The sequence below is a fragment of the Eschrichtius robustus genome, chromosome 15, assembly GCF_028021215.1.
Source record: "Eschrichtius robustus isolate mEscRob2 chromosome 15, mEscRob2.pri, whole genome shotgun sequence".
Lineage (NCBI taxonomy): Eukaryota > Metazoa > Chordata > Mammalia > Artiodactyla > Eschrichtiidae > Eschrichtius > Eschrichtius robustus.
The window spans coordinates 17,842,031-17,864,584 of NC_090838.1; the positions used below are offsets into that span (position 1 = coordinate 17,842,031).

Here is a 22,554-nt window from a genome sequence, read left to right on the forward strand (position 1 = left end):
TGGTCTGGACCACTGCAATAGATTTGTTTCTTGTCGCCAGCATTGTCCTCCAATCCAGGCTCCACTCTGTCACCAGATAGGTCTAATGAGTATGGCACTCCCATCACCAGCCTGGTGGAGTTCCAAGTTCTGAGACAGGCCCCCAGGGCTTCTGCAAGCTTTGTTCCACCTGCCTGTCCAACTTCATTCCTTGCACCTGCCCCACCTGCAGGCCTGTTTTCCCAGTGTATTAAATACAATATAAACACATTCATTTCCTGAATAAACATCTATAACCCAATGTCCTTGCTTATGCTGTAGCCTCTGCCTGGAATACCCTTCCTTCATTTCCACTTGGTAAAATCCTTCACATCCTTCACAACCCAGCTGAGAAGGTGAGCTGGGCTTTACTCATGCATCTTTAGAAATAGCGGGGCTGTATCTGTGCAACAGATGCCAGTTTGCCTTCAAGACTGAGCTTACTTACTGCCTCTTTGTAAATAATTTCCTAATTTTCTACACCTTCATTCCCAGGTGAAATCAACCATGCTTCCCTTGGGACCTCCAATGAATGGTCTATCATGGTTATATGGATGTTTATCATGGTATCTGTTATTCCTCATTGCATGTATTTTTGTATATGTCTCTCTCTATTAAACTCCTTGAGGTCACGGGCACATCACCATAACCAATCATATCAGCATCTTATTCACTACCATTTATTTAATGATTACTCTGTGCCAAGAACTGTGCCACGCATTTTGCATTTTATCTCCACATCTCATTAAAATTTTACAACTCTGATAAAGTATGTTGTTAATTAGTCTCAGTTTAAAATATGTGGAAACTGAGGCTCAAAGAAGTTGATTAACTTGCCCAAGGCACAAAGTGAGCAAATGGCATAGCCAAGACTTGAACCCTGGTCTAATTGATTCTGGCCATCTACCCACCATACTGTCTCATTCTCTTTTTTAATATAGTAGCTGAGCATCTTGTCATCATGGAGGAGCCCGAAGGTTCCCAAAGGCAGACATTGGGGCTTGTTAATGAAGACAGGCCAAACAAAGGTAAAGCCTTGACATGGAAGAAAGAACAAGCTGAGTTCTGATGATGTCACTGGAGCCCAGGATCCAATGGTGCCTGAAGCTGGCCCTGTGCTGTGGAGACCTCAGCTTGCAGGATCTTGGTTCCAAGGCTGGAGGTCGGGCCCGAGCTCCTGTGGTGGGAGCGCCGAGTCCAAACTTCAGGACTAACAGAGAACCTCAGACCCCAGGGAATATTAATCAGAGTGAGGCTTACCAGAGGTCATCACCTTGGCAACAAGACCTGGCTCTACCCAACTGCCAACTGCCTGCAAACTCCAGTGCTGGACACCTCAGGCCAAACAACCAGGAAGACAGGAATACAGCCCCACCCATCAAAAAAAAAAAAAAAAAGAAAAGACAAAAAACTATGTTACAAACAAAGGAACAAGGTAAAAACTTACAAGACCAAATAAATGAAGACAAAATAGGCAACCTACCCGAAAAAGAATTCAGAGTAATGATAGTAAAGATGATCCAAAATCTCAGAAACAGAACGGAGAAAATACAAGAAACATTTAACAAGGACCTAGAAGAACTAAAGAGCAAACAAACAGTGATGAACAACACAATAACTGAAATTAAAAATATGCTAGAAGGAATCAATAGCAGAATAACTGAGGCAGAAAAACGGATAAGTGAGCTGGAAGATAAAATGGTGGAAATAATTGCTGGGGAGCAAAATAAAGAAAAAAGAATGAAAAGAATTGAGGACAGTCTCAGAGACCCCTGAGACAACATTAAATGCACCAATATCCGAATTATAATGGTCCCAGAAGAAGAAGAGGAAAAGAAAGGGTCTAAGAAAATATTTGAAGAGATTATAGTTGAAAACTTCCCTAACATGGGAAAGGAAATAGTCAATCAAGTGCAGGAAGTGCAGAGAGTCCCATACAGGATAAACCCAAAGAGAAACACACCAAGACATATATTACTCAAGCTATCAAAAATTAAATACAAAGAAAAAATATTAAAAGCAGCAAGGGAAAAGCAACAAATAACATACAAGGGAATCCCCATAAGGTTAACGGAGGATTTTTCAGCAGAAACTCTGTAAGCCAGAAGGGAGTGGTAGGACAATTTAAAGTGATGAAAGGGAAAAACCTACAACCAAGATTACTCTACCCAGCAAAGATCTCATTCGGATTCGGCAGAGAAATCAAAAGCTTTTACAGACAAGCCAAAGCTACGAGAATTCAGCACCACCAAACGAGCTTTAAAACAAATGCTAAAGGAACTTCTTGAAGCAGGAAACAAGAGAAGAAAAAGACCCACAAAAACAAACCCAAATCAATTAAGAAAATGGTAATAGGAACACACATATCGATAATCACCTTGAGTGTAAATGGATTAAATGCTCCAAACAAAAGACATAGACTGGCTGAATGGATACAAAAACAAGACCCATATATATGTTGTCTACAAGAAACCCACCTCAGACCTAGGGACACATACAGACTGAAAGTGAAGGGATGGAAAAAGATATTCCATGCAAATGGAAATCAAAAGAAAGCTGGAGTAACAATACTCACATCAGATAAAATAGACTTTAAAATAAAGACTGTTACAAGAGATAAAGAAGGACACTACATAATGATCAAGGGATCAATCCAAGAAGAAAACATAACATTGTAAATGTTTATGCGTCCAACATAGGAGCACCTCAATACAAAAGGCAAATGCTAACAGCCATAAAAGGAGAAATCGACATTAACACAATAATAGTGGGGGACTTTAACACCCCACTTACACCAATAGACAGATCATCCAGACAGAAAATAAATAAGGAATCATAAGCTTTAAATGACACGATAGACCACATAGACTTAATTGATATTTTTAGGACATTCCACCCAAAAGCGGGAGAACACACTTTCTTCTCAAGTGCACATGGAACATCCTCCAGAATAGATCACATCTTGGGTCACAAATCAAGCCTTGGAAAATTTAAGAAAATTGAAATTGTATCAAGCATCTTTTCTAACCACAATGCTATGAGATTAGAAATCAATTACAAGAAAAAAAAACTGTAAAAAACACAAATACATGGAGGCTAAACAGTGTGCTGCTAAATAACCAAGACATCACTGAAGAAATCAAAGAAGAAATTTAAAAATACCTAGAAACAAATGACAACGAAAACACGATGACCCAAAACCTATGGGATGCAGAAAAAGCAGTTCTAAGAGGGAAGTTCATTGCAATTCAAGCTCACCTCAAGAAACAAGAAAAATCTCAAATAAACAACCTCACCTTACACGTAAATCAACTAGAAAAAGAAGAAAAAGAAAACCCACTAAAACTTAGGAGAAGGAAACTAAAAGTTAGTAGAAGGAAAGAAATCATAAAGATCAGAGCAGAAATAAATGAAATAGAAATGAAGAAAACAATAGCAAGGATCAATAAAACTAAAAGTTGGTTCTTTGAGAAGATAAACAAAATTTATAAACCTTTAGCCAGACACATCAAGAAAAGAAGGGAGAGGACTCAAATCAATAAAATTAGAAATGAAAAAGGAGAGATTAAAACTGACAACACAGAAATACAAAAGATCATAAGAGATTACTACAAGCAACTATATGCCAATAAAATGGACAACCTGGAAGAAATGGACAAATTCTTGGAAAGGTACAACTTTCCAAGATTGAACCAGGAAGAATTAGAAAATATAAACAGACCAATCACAGGTAACGAAAATGAAACTGTAATTAAAAGTCTTCCAACAAACAAAAGTCCAGGACCAGATTGCTTCACAGGTGAATTCTATCAAACACTTAGAGAAGAGTTAACACCTATCCTTTTGAAACTCTTCCAAAAAATTGTAGAGGGAGGAACATTCCCAAATTCGTTCTATGAGGCCACCATCACCCTGATGCTAAAACAAGACAAAGATATCACAGAAAAAGAAAATTATAGACCAATATCACTGATGAACACAGACGCAAAAATCCTCAACAAAATATTAGCAAACAGAATCCAACGACACATTAAAAAGATCATACACCATGATTAAATGGGATTTATCCCAGGGATGCAAGAGTTCTTCAATATATGTAAAACAATCAATGTGATATACCATATTAACAAATTAAAGAATAAAAAGCATGTATCATCTCAATAGATGCAGAAAAAGCTTTTGACAAAATTCAACACCCATTTATGTATGATAAAAAACTCTCCAGAAAGTGGGCATAGAGGGAACCTACCTCAACATAATAAAAGCTATATACGACAAACCCACAGCAAACATCATTCTCAATGGTGAAAAACTGAAAGCATTTCCTCTAAGATCAGGAACAAGACAAGGATGTCCACTCTCGCCACTATTATTCAACATAGTATTGGAAGTCCTAGCCACAGCAGTCAGAGAAGAAAAAGAAATAAAAGGAATACAAAATGGAAAAGAAGTAGTAAAACTGTCACTGTTTGCCAATGACATGATACTATACATAGAAAATCCTAAAGATGCCACCAGAAAACTACTAGAACTAATCAATGAATTTCGTAAGGTTGCAGGATACAAAATTAATGCACAGAAATCTCTTGCATTCCTGTACACTAACAATGAAAGATCAGAAAGAGAAATTAAGGAAACAATCCCATTTACCATCACAACAAAAAGAATAAAATACCTAGGAATAAACCTACCTAAGGAGGCAGAAGACCTGTATTCAGAAAACTATAAAACACTGATGAAAGAAATCAAAGATAACATAAACAGATGGAGAGTTATACTATGATCCTGGATTGGAAGACTCAATATTGTGAAAATGACTATACTACCTAAAGCAATCTACAGGTTCAATGCAATCCCTATCAAATTATCAATGGCATTTTTCACAGAAATAGAACAATAAATTTCACATTTTGTATGGAAACACAAAAGACCCTGAATAGCCAAAGCAATCTTAAGAAAGAAAAACAGAGCTGGAGGAATCATGCTCCCTGACTTCCGACTATACTACAAAGCTACAGTAATCAAGGCAGTATGGTACTGGCACAGAAACAGAAATATAGATCAATGGAACAGGATAGAAAGCCCAGAGATAAACCCACACACATAAGTCACCTTATCTTTGACAAAGGAGGCAAGAATATACAATGGAGAAAAGAAAGCCTCTTCAATAAGTGGTGCTGGGGAAAATGGACAAATACTAGTAAAAGAATGAAATTAGAACACACTCTAATACCATACACAAAAGTAAACTCAAAATGGATTAAAGACCTAAATGTAAAGCCAGACACTATAAAACTCTTAGAGGAAAACATAGGCAGAACACTCTATGACATAAATCACAGCAAGATCCTTTTTGACCCACCTCCTAGAGAAACGGAAATAAAAACAAAAATAAACAAGTGGGACCTAATGAAACTTCAAAGCTTTTGCACAGCAAAGGAAACCATAAACAAGACAAAAAGACAGCCCTCAGAATGGGAGAAAATATTTGCAAACAAAGCAACTGACAAAGGATTAATCTCCAAAATACACAAGCAGCTCATGCAAATCAATATCACAAAAACAAACAAACAACCCAATACAAAAATGGGCAGAAGACCTAAATAAGCATTTCTCCAAAGAAGACATACAGATGGCCAACAAATACATGAAAAGATGCTCAACATCACTAATTATTAGAGAAATGCAAATCAAAACCACAATGAGGTATCACCTCACACCGGTCAGAATGGCCATCATCAAAAAAATCTAGAAACAATAAATGCTGGAGAGGGTGTGGAGAAAAGGGAACCCTCTTGCACTGTTGGTGGGAATGTAAATTGATACAGCCACTATGGAGAACAGTATGGAGGTTCCTTAAAAAACTAAAAATAGAACTATCGTATGACCCAGCAATCCCACTACTGGGCATATACCCAGAGAAAGCCATAATTCAAAAAGATATACATGTACCACAATGTTCATCGCAGAACTACTTACAGTAGCCAGGACATGGAAGCCACCTAAATGTCCAACAACAGATGAATGGATAAAGAAGATGTGGCACATATATACAATGGAATATTACTCAGCCATAAAAAGGAACAAAATTGAGTTATTTGTAGTGAGGTGGATGGACCTAGAATCTGTCAGAGTGAAGTAAGTCAGAAAGAAAAAAGCAAATACCATATGCTAATGCATATATATGGAATTTTAAAAGCGGTACCGGTGAACCTAGTGGCAGGGCAAGAGTAAAGACACAGACCTAGAGAACGGATGTGAGGGCACGGCTGGGGAAGGGGAAACTGGGATGAAGTGAGAGAGTAGCATTGGCATATATACGCTATGAAATGTAAAATGGATGGCTAGTGGGAAGCAGCTGCATTGCACAAGGAGATCAGCTCGATGCTTTGTGACGACCTAGAGGAGTGGGATAGGGATTGTGGGAGGGAGGCTCAAGAGGAAGGATTTATGGGGATGTATGTATATATATAGCTGATTCACTTTGTTATACAGCAGAAACTAACACAACATTGTAATGCATTTATACTCCAATAAAGATGTGGGAAAAAAAATACATAGTAGCTGACACATAAAAGATGCTCAATAATTGTTATAAAAATAAAATTACGTGGCAAGCTGGATAAGCGTTTACAACAGTTAGAATAAAGGCAGAATATAAAAAATGGATCTACACACTGATTACAACTCAATCAAAACTATGTGTGCATCTTTGACAAAGACTTGTGAAACTGACAATGGCAAAGGTCAATTTACTAGAGAAATAGAATTCTGGAAATTTTAAAATTGATTTTCCCCTTTCATAGCATTCTTAAATTGCTTACCAAGAATTTTGTTCATGAAAGCCTAGCTCAGTGCTATTCTACCATCAGAGCTCCCAAAAACATAAAGGTATCAACTGACTAGAATGCAGAAACCAGAGGTCTTAACTGGTTACCTACTGAACATTTCTGGAGAAAACTGTATGCATATCAGCAGGCCAGAAAAATGGATATGTACAAAGGAGAAGAAATGCCAGTTGCCTTTTGTGCTGAGCTGCCATACATAAGGAAGACTTGCACAAAACCTTAATTCTGTCTGAAAAGTAAACAAAACCAGAACTTGCCAGCACCATTTCATAGAAGTGAATCCCAGAGATGGATCTTTAAGTCAACTCTCCACTATATGCAAAGAATGTATTGAAAGAGTAGGAGAGAGAGGCAAGAGAAAGGAGAAAGAGAAGGAAAATGAGAGTGGAAGAAACAAAATGTGATTTGACAAAGAAGAAAGAAAAAGAGGCAATTAAAACACAAATACATCTACCTGTTGGTTCTCTTAAAAATCCTTCCCTGAATTTTCACATTTCAAAATGTGCTGTTGTTTAATTTCACCCAAGAAATAGGAAAAATGATGGTGCCATTAACTGAAATGGGAAATCCAAAGGAGGGGATGCTTTGAGAAAATATAAGCCTGTAAAGAGGACTTGATAAACGTGTGTGCGTAGGCCATTGAATGCAAGTGTCTTGTTGGTTGAGTTTCAGTTTCCAATAGGACATCTTTCATGGCCTGCCAAAATAGGAACACCTCCTCTCAGGGGGCAAGACTACATTTCAGTTAATTTTCTATTTCAGTAAGATAGAAATTGCAAGTCAGCAAGAAACAGAGACAGCCTACACAGTTCCCTTAGTCTTGTATTCCTGATCAAATGCAGGGCCCAGAAATAGCCAGAATAGACCTCACTGCTCTTGCCCTTTGCCTACAAATGACTAATGATTAAGGTAGGTTGGGTGGAGGTAGGCTGAGGGCAGGTGGGGCTACCCTGGCATTGAGGACCCATTGAGGGCTAACAACACACACCCCTTTGCAATAAGTTTAAGGGAACAGCATTGTCTTTTCTTCCCATGAGAGACTGACATTTAACCCCATCCCAAAGCAATCACCACCTCCACTTTTCCCTCCCTCTATAAGTCAACAAGACAATTAACATTCCCCAAATAAGAGATTCATTTCTCGTCAAAATAGAACCTTCTTTTATGTAACTACACAAAAGCTTCCTTACTGAAGCACTAAATTCAAAAGCAGCTATAAGTAAAAAGAATCTGCTCTTATCATAAATAAAAGATTGTATATGCGAACTTATTTGCAGTAAAATCTTATGATAAAAAATATAATTTATACCCTAGTTTCTCCTGTGTATTTTATGTAATATCCCAGTAAAATATTTCCGTTTTACAACATGTACCTATTAAAACCATTCCTCATAAAACTGTCGGCATAAAATAAAATACAAAAACTGGAAGAAAAAAGCAGAGGAAAAGAAAATATATCAAAAAGAGGTGATGAAAGGCAACAGAAGGATGCTTGTGGAAACCCTCCCAGTGAGACATAAATAACAGTAATATGGAGGCAGTGGAAGATGCTAATAATTAAGTAGGATATTTTAAGGTGAATCCTTAAATCCTTCTTCAAATGCCATTTGTTTCTCTATGCTAACAAGGAATTCTCTCACAGTAAAATCTGGAGACAGGACCTTACTAGTGACATAGAATGAGTCTACAAAATAAGTCAATTAAAAAGAAAGTGTCCTGGAGGACTTCCCTGGTGGTGCAGTGGTTAAGAATCTGCCTGCCAATGCAGGTGACACAGGTTCGAGCCCTGGTCCAGGAAGATCCCACACGCACGGAGCAACTAAGCCGGAGCGCCACAACTACTGAGCCTGCGCTCTAGAGCACGTGAGCCACAACTACTGAGCCCGTGTGCCGCAACTACTGAAGCCCACGTGCCTAGAGCCTGTGCTCTGAAAAAAGAGAAGCCACGGCAATGGGAAGCTCACGCACTGCAATGAAGAGCAGCCCCCACTCACCACAACTACAGAAAGCCTGCGCACAGCAACAAAGACCCAACGGAGCCAAAAATAAATAAATAAATTAATTAATTAAAAAAAAAAGTGTCCTGGAAACGGCAAATATTGTCTGTGAAAATGCAGCCCAACATGTGATTGAAGTTTACTCTCGAGTCAACAGGTCCTCCTCCCACCTACAGGTGGACTGGCAGCCTGTGAGCCAAGGAGCCCTTAAAACCAGCGAATCGGATCTGTCAGTCTTTGGGAGGTTGTCAGTATTTATTCTGAAATCATTTCAGATGTACAGAAAACTTGTAAGAATAATAAAAAGAACTCCAGATACCCTTCTTCCAGATTTTCTACAACTGTTAAATTTTTATCACTTTCTCATATATATATGAATTATTATATTATATAAATTACATACATTCAAATTACACATATAATTAAATATACACATGTATTTGATCATTTGAGAATAAGTTGCTGATTTATGATACCCATTCACCCCTGAAACTTCAGTGTGTATTATTTGGGGGTACTCTTTTACATAACTAGGAGAACATAATCAAAATCAGGAAAATAATATTTAATATGATCTAATCTGTAGATCTTATTCATATTTGGCCACTTGTCCCAACAACAACCTTACAGTTTTAAAAAATGAGATAACTAAAAAAGGAAGAGAAATTGAAAGAAAATTTTAGTCCAGGATGCAGTCCAGGATCACACATTCAGCTGTCTTGTCTCTTTGGTCTCCCTTAATCTGGAACAGTACCTCCGTCTCTTTGTTTTTTCTGACCTTCACTTGTTGAAGAGAACAAGCTAGTTATTTTGTAAAGTAACTTGGTTTTGTCTGGTATTTCCTCGTGATTATATTCAGATTACACATTTTTGACAGAAATGCCGCAGAGGTGATATGTCTTGGTATCAGGAGGCATATGTTCATTTGTCCCATAAATGGTGATAATAACTTTGATCACTTCGCTAAAGTGGAGTCCCTTGTAAAACTACTACTTTTCCCTTTGTAATTCATAAGCGGAGATACTTTGAGATTAAGTAAATATCCTGTTCCTCATCAAACTTTCACCCAACAGTTTCAGCATCTGTTGATGACTCTTGCCTAAATCAATTATTATTGTGATAGTTCCAAATGAGGAGTGATGCTGTGGTCTATAGATGGGGTGACTCAGATCTCTGGGGGATCAGATGGCCTAAGTTTTGACTTGGAAAAGAAAGCAGTATCTATTTCTACTGCAATCTATAGAAAGTAAAGATCAACAAAATTGTCCTAGTTGATGGCACTATGGAGAACATAGCATCCATTTTCTGTGCATCAGTAATTCTCAATGGAAAGGAGAGGTTTTTTTTTATCACTATCAAAAAGGTCACAGGTTTAGAAAAGTTGAGAAATACTGTACTAGATGCTTTTCTTTCAAGAGAAATTAACCTCCAGTTTAGAAAATGGAATGGCTGTTTTTCTCCTAAGTAATTTTTTTTGATTTTATGCAAAAACATTCTGAATTATGTAACCAACCAAGTTTTTCCTTTTGACAATACCTGCTAGAAAACTTAGAACTTAAACAGTGTGTAGTTCATGGTGATAAGTCTTTTAACTCTGCATTTTAGGGTCTCTTTTTTTGATCATTTAATGTTTCCAACTAGTTTTGCTCTCTTCTTTTGCTCTAATTTCTTATTTATGCATCTATGTTATTAGGTATTTTTGTAGCCAAATTGAAACTTTGTGGACTAAGATAGACATGCAAACTAATAAAATAGTCTATAATTTCTTTTTTCATCAGTTGCTCTATCTCAAATCTCCAGATCAAATTTCTTATCAACTGGGGCTATCTTATTTTGTTCCACTTGACATGACACGTTGGAGGAGGGGCGTGGGTGAAAGAACACATGAGAAACTTTAATTCAGTGTCATTGGTTAATTCAGTGACTTTATGCTTTCCAGGGCCCTAAAATAATGAGATTGGTTATTGCTTGTCACTTGGAATGGATCCTTCTTGGTGCAGGGAAAAGAGCACTGAACCAGTCATCAGAAGGCCCATCCATGGCATAATTCTACTTCTGCCACAGATGTGGTGTGACCTTGAACAAACCAATTCCAATATCTGAACTTCAGCATCCTTGGGGAATAACTGGGAATGAAAGCACCTAAACTGCCTATCTCACCAAACTATTGGAAAACTCAATAGGAAACTGCTTCAAGAACTACAAGATCCAAGAATTCCTTATCATCTTATCATCTGGTAAGAGCATCAGACCATAAACAAGTAAACAAATATACAAATAACTTAATTTCAGATAATAGTAAATGCTATGAAAACAAAATAGACGAAAAGATTCAAGAAGGAAGGCGGGGAGGGTGATTTGAGACCAGAGGGCCAAAGGAGACCTCTGTAAGGAATGGATATTTAATCAGAGACCTGAATAAGGAGAAGCAGAAAGCTATGCAGGGATGACAAGAGCTCATGAAGCGGGGATAAAACCTCGAAGGCAGGAAGCCACTCAGTGGGCTCCAGTAACTGCAAGAAGCCAGTGTGTGTAGGGGGTGTTTACATAGGGCAGGTGTGGCAGAGGTGAAATCGAGGATGGAGGTGCAGCCTTTGCAAACCAATCTCTCTGCAGCCTCAGCATTAAGAGCATGGGCTCTGCAAATCCACAAACCTGGGTGCACCTCTTGGGTCTGCCTCTCACCATCGTGGTGGAGGTACTTAAGCTCCCCGTGCCACAGCTTTACTGTATATAAAACAGGAATGATAATAGCAGTTTCTTTACAAAATGGTGTGAGAATTGAGTGGGCTGATGCTTGGTACAGGGGAGCTCTCAAGAAGCTTATTACTTTCCGGTCAACTCCATCAAAGGAACACCAATGACCCTTAAAGAATAAACCGCACAAGTCAGGGTTCAAGGATATTTGATAAAACTTTTCTCATAGGATAAGCAGTAAACTCCTCAAGGATAGAGGACCTGTCTGCTCCAGCCCCTCAGCACCTAGCACAGAGCTGCACATAGTAGGTGCTCAATAAGATATCTACCCTGAGTAAATATTTGTGAAAGGCGGTTCCTGACAGTAGTAGCAAGCCAGCCATGAAACGCAGGCAGTAAATCACGCTCCCCTGTGCCCAGCTCTATACAGAATTCACAACAGGCACAACTTGTTTTTAAACTCAAGTTATGTGAAATGTTTTGAGATGGTCCTAACTTATTCAGAGGCATGCTCACCTTAAGTAATGGGTTGTCTCAGGGGTGAGTCCCTGGCTCTGCCATAATAGCTGATTTTTATCAACAATTAGGAAAAGAGGCATTTGTCTGATCACTCGGCCAATGTCTGAACAAATGGCTCCTCAGCCAACCATTACAAATACGTCCCACCACCACCAGCGTTTCCAAGTCCAGACTTCTCATTCTGATCATGCTAGGAATGTAATCAACTCCCTCTGTAGAGGTAGGTTAATTATCTCCTCAGGCTGTGAAAGAACACACGGGTTTGGTTTCTGACCACGGTGCCTAATGAGAGGGCCCTCCAGAGGAGCCAGAGGGCTTGTCGGCTGCCACCCCAGGGCCCCGGATGGCACCCGGGAGCCGTGGTTCAAAACAATCTGGCCTTTATCCCCCAGGTCCCCCATCGCACCTGCTTTAGTGATGCAGCGCTGGGCACAGAACTTGGCTCTCTCCAGTCTCCTCTGGCCAGCATGGCCGTGCCCTGTTGGCTGGAGCTGGGCTCCTGGAGCTCACCCAGCACCTCCTGCAGCCCAGCTCAGCTCCCAGCTCAGGATGTCCCTCTGGAAGCTGATCCTGAGATAGATAAGGGAGGAAATCAGCTTCCCTGTCCTCCATCACCAGGCTGCCAGGGACAGCAGGACCTAAAGACTCAAACATAAATCACCTGCCTATCTCCATGTTTTAAACTTCAGCTTTAATCCAGCTCAGAGTAGGATTAGCTGCCTCAGAGACTGCTAATTGCCAGATGGCCGCTGATAGCCAACCAGGGAAACGTGTGTGTCAGAGCCTGCTGTGAAGCCTTAGAAAGTCAGAGCTGGAAAGGATCTGAGGGAGGCAGGCCAACCCTTCACTTCTTCATCATCACAATGGGCACAGGGGCAAGGCGGCAGCTCTCGGATGCACAGTGAGTTAACAGCACGTGCTGGGACCTTTCTCTGGGTTGTTCGAATTGAGGGGAGAAAGAGAGATGAGCATTGAGAGACAGCAGCGCATCGCTAGCTGATTATGTCCTGCTGCTCTCAGACAGGGGCAGAAGCAAGAGGAAGGGAAGTTAATTTACTGAATACCTCCTATATTCCAGATGTGATGTCAGCTGTTTTCGTGTGTAACACCTGGGTTCTAATCCCTGGTCTGCCACTGACCCTACATGTCATCTTGGGTAAATCACTTTCCCTGTGGAGGAGTCTTAGTACCTCAAGTGCAGGCTGAGAAGGGTAGAGTGGATTATCTCTAATAAGACAGTGGTTCTCATTCTTTAATGTGCACCAGAATCCCCTGGAGGGCTTGTTAAGATACAGATTGCTGGGTCCCACCCTCAGTTTCTGAATCATGGCGCTTGAGAATATGTGTGTCAAACAAGCTCCCCAGTGGTGCTGATGATGATCATCTATGGACCACACCTAAAGGTGCATCGCTCTAAGATATAACCGCCAACTCTAAAGTTAAATAGCATGCGTGAGTTCATGAAAAAGAAACATACACATACACACACACACACACTCTCTTTAAAAAGGAGTAAAAAACAAAGGACCCCAAGCTAGTAAATCAATCCCAGTGGGTCCAAGCCTATAGGTTTCCTTAAACCCTTGAAAACAACTCTAACATGTAGCAAGCCAAATCTGAACTCAAGTTTATGTCCTGTGGCTCAAGTCCTTTCTTTGGAGAGAATAAAGTGCTGCCTTACCCCCAAGAAGCCTATAAGCCTGAATGAAGGGCGTTCATTAACACAGTCACACTCAGATGGAGGCCCAAGTGGCATCCCAGGCAAGCATCTGAATGTCTTCAGTAGCTGGTACATCCAGACGTTTGCTATGCACCCAACGAGTACTGCAACCGGCAGGGCTACCACCAGGATGGAGAAGATGCAGGAGTGCTCACCATCGCTTCCGTGGTGTGACCAGAGGTCCACACCCCTCAAATCCCCACCCAGAGCAATGCCAACCTCCCAGGACATCAGCAGATTGTTTCTGGGAAATTTCTCAAAACATATATCAACCCAAAGGAAAGCAGAAAAAAAAACACAAATATATTGAAAAACCCAGAAAAATACCCAAATGCTCCTAGGAGAATGTTTGACCCTTGACACACTATACTCATGGGCTGAATATCTAAGATCAAAGCTACCTTGGAAGGGTATTATGGCTTTTATAGAACAACAACAAAAATGGGCAGGAAGAAAGCCCGGGGCAAGAAAGCCAGAGAACTTCCACGGGGCGCCGCCTCTCAGGGAAGATAGGTCGTGGCTAAAATCCGGGAAAGCTGTCTGATATTGGTGTCATTTTTGGTCTCCGGTCCTACGGGCTGGTCCACTATCATTGCAGACAGAATAAGTGATGTGGCCAAGGATGGGACATGAGAGGAAAGAAAAAAGAAATCTCCTTTTCGGTGTCTCCAGTGAGGCACCCAACAAGCTTAACCCCAGGCGGGAGCCGGTTCTCTCACCCAGAGTATCATCTAATGCTTGTCTCCCCAGCCCTTTCCCTCCTACCTTTCAAATGGAAGCACTAAGAGAATTTACACTAAAAACTAATTCTATATAATTGTTACAAACCAGAATGCAAATGTCATAGATAATCCTTCCGGTAGAATATACATAATGTAAAAAAAATAATCAGTTTAACAATCAATCTAACAATTTAACAGAGTACCCATTTATCAACACAAGCCCAGAGTGGGGACAGAGGGTCCGGTGCAGGGGAAACAGAAGAGTGGATGGTAGAGGTAAAAATAAGCATCTCTCTTCCTCTTAGACAACAGAGAGTTAATAGATATACTTGGCACGGATAATAAGTGACATATAAGATAAAATACTGTTTATTTAACGTAACCATTAATAGAATGTAAAAGGCTTTATATCCCACAGAAATTACCAAAAAAGAAATCAGAAAACAGACCGCATGGAAGAAGCAAGAAAATGGCAAAAAATCACCACCACCCTTCCAAAAAGGAGGCATAAACAAGAGAAAATAGACAAATAAGATCGCAGAATTAAGACAAACCATGCTTTCCTAAAAGCCAAACCAAAAGGAAAACACCCACTGCTTCTAATGATCATATGGTACATTATACCCGTTCCTTCCGGGCCCCTTGGTTGTTTCATTTCTTCATCTCACAGACTTGTCTCCACTTCAACCGCTGTGGCCACTGTCACTCATTAGACCTTGTCATCCCCTAAAGTGTCCCCCCTTCGGGAACAGCTAAACCAATCACTGTACTCACATCTCCTGACATTTCAGCTGCAAAAGGAGAGAGGGCAGGTTCAAGGGAAGGCTTTGTCTTCTTTAGGTTTGTAGTAGGAGAAAATGAGATTTTGTTTAAAAAAAGAAAGAAAAAGCCAATGAAAAGAGTTACAAAGTAAAAGGATGAACAAACAGGAAAGAAAAGGGAAATCAATAGTGGCAAGTTTTGAAGATGGCAGTTTTGAGGGAGAGATGGGGTCAGGAAAGGGTGGAGCCACTGGCCTCTGAGTTAATCAAGCCTGCAATTCCTCAGCCACATATCAAACTATGGAATGAGACTGAAGCAGCACTCAGAGAAAATTCTGAGCCTCAATTTTATTGCTTCAAAAAGGAATAAAATAGAGAAACTAAGCATCTACCTCAAGATGTCAGAAAGAGAACATAATAATATGAGAAAAGTTTTTATAAGAATGTAATAGAGATACTATTACAAATTATGTTTTTTAGAAAGAAATCTACAGAAATGGAAAAGTAATTCTAACTGTTGACTTTAAAGAAACAGAAAAATATATAGTGGGTGCAATTAAGGGGAAAACGTTTAGGAATAAAAATGTGATTTAACCGTAAGTATGAAGTTTACTTTTTTAAAAGGTAAATGAGTACTATGTCAGCCCTGCTAGTATATTTGAAAATCACTAGGAAAAGAGTTTCTAGAAAATCTATAAATCACCAAAATTGATTCATTAAACAAACAGCCTAAGTAGTTCAATAATTATAGGCAAACCTTAAAGAGTTCAACAGACTATATACATATAGACTATATATGTATTACACACGTACATATAAAGCAAGCTGTACTCAGGTGAAACTTTCATGTTCTCAGGGGAAAGATAATATTAATGGTACCCAGACCCACAACCCCTTCCTAAAATTCCAAATGCTCTGTAGTTTATTTTATAAAACCTTTGAAGACAAAACCTGACTGAAACTCATTTAACATTAAATTTGATCTGAATTCATGCATATATATTATTATTATTTTCATGTCATGGTATGAAATAGTAACATGTTTATTATGCCCTGCTGCCCCACTTCCCACTAGGTGAGATATGTAAAATTGGTTTGGCCAAAAAGTTCGTTCGGCTTTTCTGTAACATCTTACGGAAAAACCCAACCGAACTTTTTGACCAACCCGATATATGTGATACGTCGTGTATTACCTTTCTAAAAAGCCAAAGGTTCTGCATTCTGAAACATATCTGGTCTCAAGGGTTTCAGAACAGGCCTTGTGGGCCTGTATAAACTGGTACAGAACATAGAAAAAAGATGAAAAGTTTCTCAACTATTTTAAGAAGTTTGTTAACCCTGATCTAAAATTTGGCAAAAGAGAATTCACTCAAAAAGAAAAACTACAGTCTGATTTCATTTGACTACGGAAGCAAAAACCTTCGATAAGTGATGTTTTTTTATTGTTCTCAACTTGGTGATAAAAAATATGGTCATTGTTATGAACCGGGGTGTCCCCCACAAAATTCATATGTTGAAGTCCTAACACCCAATACCTCAGAATGTGACTGTATTCGGAGATAGGGTCTTTAAAGAGGTAATTAAGTTAAAATAAGGTTGCAGGTGTGGGCCCTGATCCAATATGACTGGTGTCCTGATAAGTATAAGATGGGGAAATTTGGACACAAACACACACAGAGGAAAGACCATGTGAGGACACAACAAGGAAGTCGCTATCTACAAGCCAAGGAGAGAGGCCTCAGAAGAAACCAACTCTGCCAACACCTTGATCTGGGACTTCTAAATCTCCAGAAATGTGATAAAATGAATTTCTGTTGCTTAATCCACCGAGTCTGTGGAACTCGTTGTCGCAGCCCTAGCAAACTAATACAGGCACATTTAATATTCAAGTTTGAATAATTACTAAGTATTCATTCCACCATTATAAAAACATCTCTTTTCCTTCTCTCTGGGCACTACTTTCATGAAAATTCCAAGAATCATAAGGACACCTACTCTGTGCAAATAGTCAGTCCTGGTTACTAGTTTTACAGAAAAAAATGCTAGAAAATCTGACCAGTCCACCAGAGGGCCAAGCCTACTGCTACTATGATTCTTGGACCACACACACGGTATTCGTTGAAAGCACGTGACTCAGAAACAGGGGTCATCCTTGTCCGTGGATCAGAGCTTATCAATGGTCCAGACACCAGCACCAGGTGGTCCATGCTCCTGGGCCATTGTCACAAGCATTGGGGTGCTTGAGGCATACACCACCCAGGCTAGTCCCATAGGCCTTCTCAGGATACAGAGAAGGAGGAGGGCACGGCTCACTCCCTGTATTATGCCTGCATACGGTGGTTCCACATCATTCAGTGTCTCAGCTCCCAATGCTGCCATTCCTTTACACGGCGCTTTCTTCATGCACTCAGCCATTTTCCCTATGGCACTTGCACTGGGCCCAGGTGACTGAGTCCAGGAGGCTCCAGACTCAGCCACACACCCTGACCTGACATCCTGCCCCACACGCTCAGCTTCCTGGCCCTCAGGAGAAAAAGCAGCCCTTCCCTCACTCAGTCCAGAGCCTGCCTATGCCTGCCTAGTATTATTAGTCATACTATTTTCAAGGGGAAATCTCACTTTGTGAAATGAAACGTGACCTGGTGAAATGAAATAAAAGCAAACCAAATCCTGCCAAGTGAAAAGAGGTGTGTTCCATAACTAAGTAAAGATTATTTCAGGAATGCAGAGACAGATAAATATTAGGGGAAATTTTTAAACATCATATCGCTAAGTCAAAGGAGAAAAAAAAATCTTCTTAAAAGATGAGGAGGTGACTTCAATAGCATTTCTAATTTATAACACTAACCACCACAACAAAAACATTTTATAAACTAGGAATGGAAGATTGCTCCTTGATATGATAAAAAACAAAAATTGTCCCAAGCCAAATGGCAGTAATAGCTAGCTAAAAGTAAGTGATGTTCCCACTTAACAGAAAATAATAAGACAAGGCTACTTGCAATCATGGTCATTGTTTATAGTATTCTAGAAGTTCTAGACCTGTACTGTCCAAAATGACAGCCACTAGCCACATGTGGCTACTGAGCACTTGAAATAGGGCTCATCTGAATTGAGGTGCGCTGTACCAGATTTTGAACACTTAGTATTTTTTTTAAAAAGAGTGTAAAATACCTAATTTTTAATTTTTATATTGATTTAGGTTGAAATTTTATTCTGGGTATATGGGGTTAAATAGTAATATATTATTGAATTAATTTCATGTTTCTTTTTACTTTCTTTTACCGTAGCTACTAGAACATTTTACATTACATATATGAATGGCATTATATTTCTATATTTCAGGGCTCTTCTAGACAGTGTAATCAGGTAAAAGAAAAGAAAAAATCTTTAGCCACAAGAAATAAGAAGGTGCAATTATTACTGTTTGAGGATTAGATGACTGTGTAGATGAGAAGTTATTACACATTTTAGAAAACAATTATTTAGAAATTAATGACTACTTTCTATGCCAGCATTTGACAGTTAGAGAATATAATGGAAAAATAAATCTCAAATGTCCACGAAATATATAATATACTCAAGAATAAATTGTATGTAAAATGTAAGACATTTTTATAAATAAATAGTTTAAAATGGCTTTAGTTTCTCCTTTGACAACAGGTTAGGGAAGAAGCAAAGATGTTCTCAGAGAACACTAGTCTGAACTGAGGCCCCCAACTGAGCAAACAGCTGTACTCACCTGACTGCCAGTCTGTAGTGGCTGCTGAGGACCAAATATCCATGTCCATCAAATACTGTAGAACTCACAGCATACAAGTTCAGCAATGACCTTGTTTCTGGCTCCACCTTAGGTTTCCTATCCTGATGTTTCTTTGCTTAATCATCCAAGCACTGCATTGTAAAACATGATACATGCATCAGCTATAATTATACACTGCCTTCATGGTTTGTTTTTTCTCCTATTCCTTTAACTTTTTAATGTAGGGCTGGTCCTTCCCCTTCTCTCAAATGACATTTCTCAGTCATCTTGTATCACTTCTTCAGGGACAAGCATAGTCTCTGTTTCTGCACCTCTGCCTTTTCATCTGAACAGATAGCCCCTTTTCATTAGAGGCATTTGAAAATGCAACTCTTAGGACTCAATCTTGACAAATATTGCAGAGACAGAGGGACATTTTAACCTTTGACTTGTCAAGGGTAGTCACATCTACACTAAGGCTTAGTAAGGATGTGAGAACATTCCTTACTAAATAAATCTTTTTTGTAACTTTGGATGTTAACTTTAATGTCATTTAATATAGGAGGAAATCTGTATATGATTTCTCTGGATCCTTAATAGCCTAGGTTTAATGACTGGAAAGGCGGGGCAGGGAGTCACATATCCTTGGCAGAGGATATAGGACTGTTTGGAGAAAACCTGAGAAAAACCCTGAGAGCCTCCAGGACCCAGTACCTTTGCAATTTGTCTGGTTTATAATCCTGGCCTGGAGCTTGGGACTTCTTACCTCCCAGGTGAAAGACTCCTTTTGGCCCTGGACAAGGACACTAGCCCCCAGAAGCCCAAGGGACAATTTACAAAGGCCCAGGGCTTACAGAGCCTTGCAGTGTCTCTCCACTCCAGACATGAAATAGGGCTTCTGATCCAAGGGCCATCCCAGGGAACTACTGGGAAGACGTGAGGATCTAGGCTGACAGGGGAAGTGTGTCATTTCTTAAGGCAAAAAGCAATGGAGAAGAAGCAAATATGGAGGATGAGGAGTTGAGTTTGGGACTCTTTTTTTAATTTTAATTTTAATTTATTTTATTTACTTATTTTTGGCTGCACTGGGTCTTTGTTGCTGCATGTGGGCTTTCTCTGGTTGTGGCAAGCAGGGGCTACTCTTCGTTGCGGTGCATGGCCTTCTCTTTGAGGTGGCTTCTCTTGTTGCAGAGCACGGGCTCTAGGGCGCACGGGCTTCAGTAGTTGCAGCACGCGGGCTCAGTTGTTGTGGCGCACAGACTCTAGAGCGCAGGCTCAGTAGTTGTGGCACACAAGCTTAGTTGCTCCTCGGCATGTGGGATCTTCTGGGACCAGGGCTCGAACCTGTGTCCCCTGCATTGGCAGGCGGATTCTTAACCACTGCGTCACCAGGGAAGCCCGAGTTTGGGACATTTTTATATTGACGTAGAACTACCTAGTGAAGATATATTAGTAGGCATTAGGATCTGGAATTCAGGAAGGACATTAGCCTACAGATGCAGATGTTAACAACTATAAACGTAAGTCCAGTGGTATTTGATATTTCTCTCCAGGAAATCATCGAGTTTTTCATTTTCAGGAGCACACAGAGGACATGTCTTGGATGACATAGAGGAGATTTTAGAGGAACAGCACTGAACCTCTCTTACGATGCAGGTGGCCAGGAACTTCTGAGTGTTGTGTGTCCATTTTCAACTACTGCATAACAAATTATCACAGACTTAGCAACTGTGAACAATACACATTTATTATCTGACTATTGCTGTGGGTCAGAGTCTGGGTGTGACTTATCTGCGTCCTCTGTTCAGGGTCTCATAAGGCTGCAGTTGAGGTTTTAGCCAGGCTGTATTCTCATCCAGAAGCTTGAATGGGGAAGAACCTGACTCCAAGCTCACTCAGGTTACTGGAAGAATTTATTTCCTTGTGGCTGTAGGACTGAGGGCCCCAGATTTTGCTGGCTAATGGTTGGAGGCTGCCCTCAGCTCCTAGAGGTCACCCACCATTCAGAGAGGCCCACGTGGACTTTCCCAAAATGGCCACTTATTTCATCAAAACAGTGAAGGAATTTGCTAGTAAGACAAAGTCTCGTATAATGCAATGTAATCATAGGAGTGACATCCATCACTTTTGCTATATTCAATTGGTTAGAAGCAAGTCAGGTCCCCCCACACACACTCAAGAGGAAGGTATTATACAGGACACAAACAGGAGATCAGGACCATGGAGGGTCAATTACCTCAGAATCTGTCTGCCACATGCTGCATGGATGGGAGAGGCATTGAAACAGAGTTGAAAAGCCATCTCCAAGGAGTAAACATATAGCAGTGGGAGGCACAAGAACATTCACCACATATTCTGCCATGGTAGGCCACATAAAAGGTGCAAAAGACCACAAATTTTGGCAGCTGCACATTAAATACATTCATTGACATATTCTGTTACTAGGGTCCTCATGCTATATTTTAGAAGGTTGAGAGCGAGAGAGGGGGGAAGCAAAAAAGCTAGCCTGACGATAACCCTCAAAATGTATTACGATATTCTGGGGAGATTTGATCGGCATAGGCATCTGAACATTGAATGGGCACGGTGATTGGTCAAAGAATATTTTGGTTGATTTATTTCCCCATCTTCCCACTAGGAAGAATGGAGTTGATGCAACTCTAGAAAGAGCAAATATCTGAAAACTTCTATAACTCAATAATCAAAACCTACGTGAAATATCAGATATACGCTAGGTGCTAAAAATCAGATCACAGATAACCAATTCATCAACAACCTGCACAGAAAGGTGTCTAACTGCTGAACACAGGAAGCTCTGGCCTGGGTTGTTCCTCCTGTGCCCTAACTAACCTCTCACCTCAGCACCGCCCCTGGAAGAGCTGGCCAAGACTCTCGAAAGCTGCCAACGTGAGGGGGTATGCATCGTGCGGGAGGTGCAGTTTCACCTCCGTCTTTTCTCCACCAGAAGCACCGCCCATGACACTGCCATCTGCTCAGCAACACGGCCTCCCAGGCACCAGGGACCCCGTTCGGGACACGAAACTGGGTACAGGGCCATTTCCTCTTGACACCTCAGAACTCATCTCCCTTCTGAAACAAGGACAGACATGCCCGATTTATCAGGGACCCAGCGAGCATGGAGGCAAATCTTTGTTCTCAGTAATTCTGAGACTTCAAGGATATCTGGTAGCAACTGAATCTAGTCTGCCTGAGCAACTGTTTCTGCAACACCAAACTCCATGAGGTTGTTAATGGTGAGAAGCGACTCTTGCTTCATCACAAACCAGCAAGAGGACATGCCCATTTCTGCTTGTCCAAAGAAACAAGCATGTCAGGCAATACAGCTCTCCCAAAAGGGCAGATGGACAGCTTCTCCACCCGGCCCCTCCCTTCCCGACCCCATCACAGACGGGGGACAGAAGCTACAGGAGAAAACATTCAACCAGCCAGGGCAGGGGAGGTGATACATGGAGGAGAGATGGATAAAAATTTCATTTCACGCTTTGAAGATGTACCCTTTGGATTCTCCT

At 40.4% G+C, this 22,554-nt stretch overlaps 1 long non-coding RNA gene across 1 annotated transcript in view; it reads right to left on the minus strand.

Annotated features, from left to right (window-relative positions):
- The window catches only part of LOC137778126 (uncharacterized), an 80,904-nt gene extending 60,486 nt beyond the window's left edge, over nucleotides 1-20,418 (minus strand). Inside the window, exons 1-2 of the long non-coding RNA XR_011076742.1 lie at nucleotides 20,095-20,418; nucleotides 19,025-19,176 (exon numbers count right to left, since the gene is read on the minus strand). This is a non-coding gene — a long non-coding RNA (uncharacterized lncRNA). The remainder of the gene's footprint in view (nucleotides 1-19,024; nucleotides 19,177-20,094) is intronic.
- Nucleotides 20,419-22,554: the final 2,136 nt, after the last annotated feature.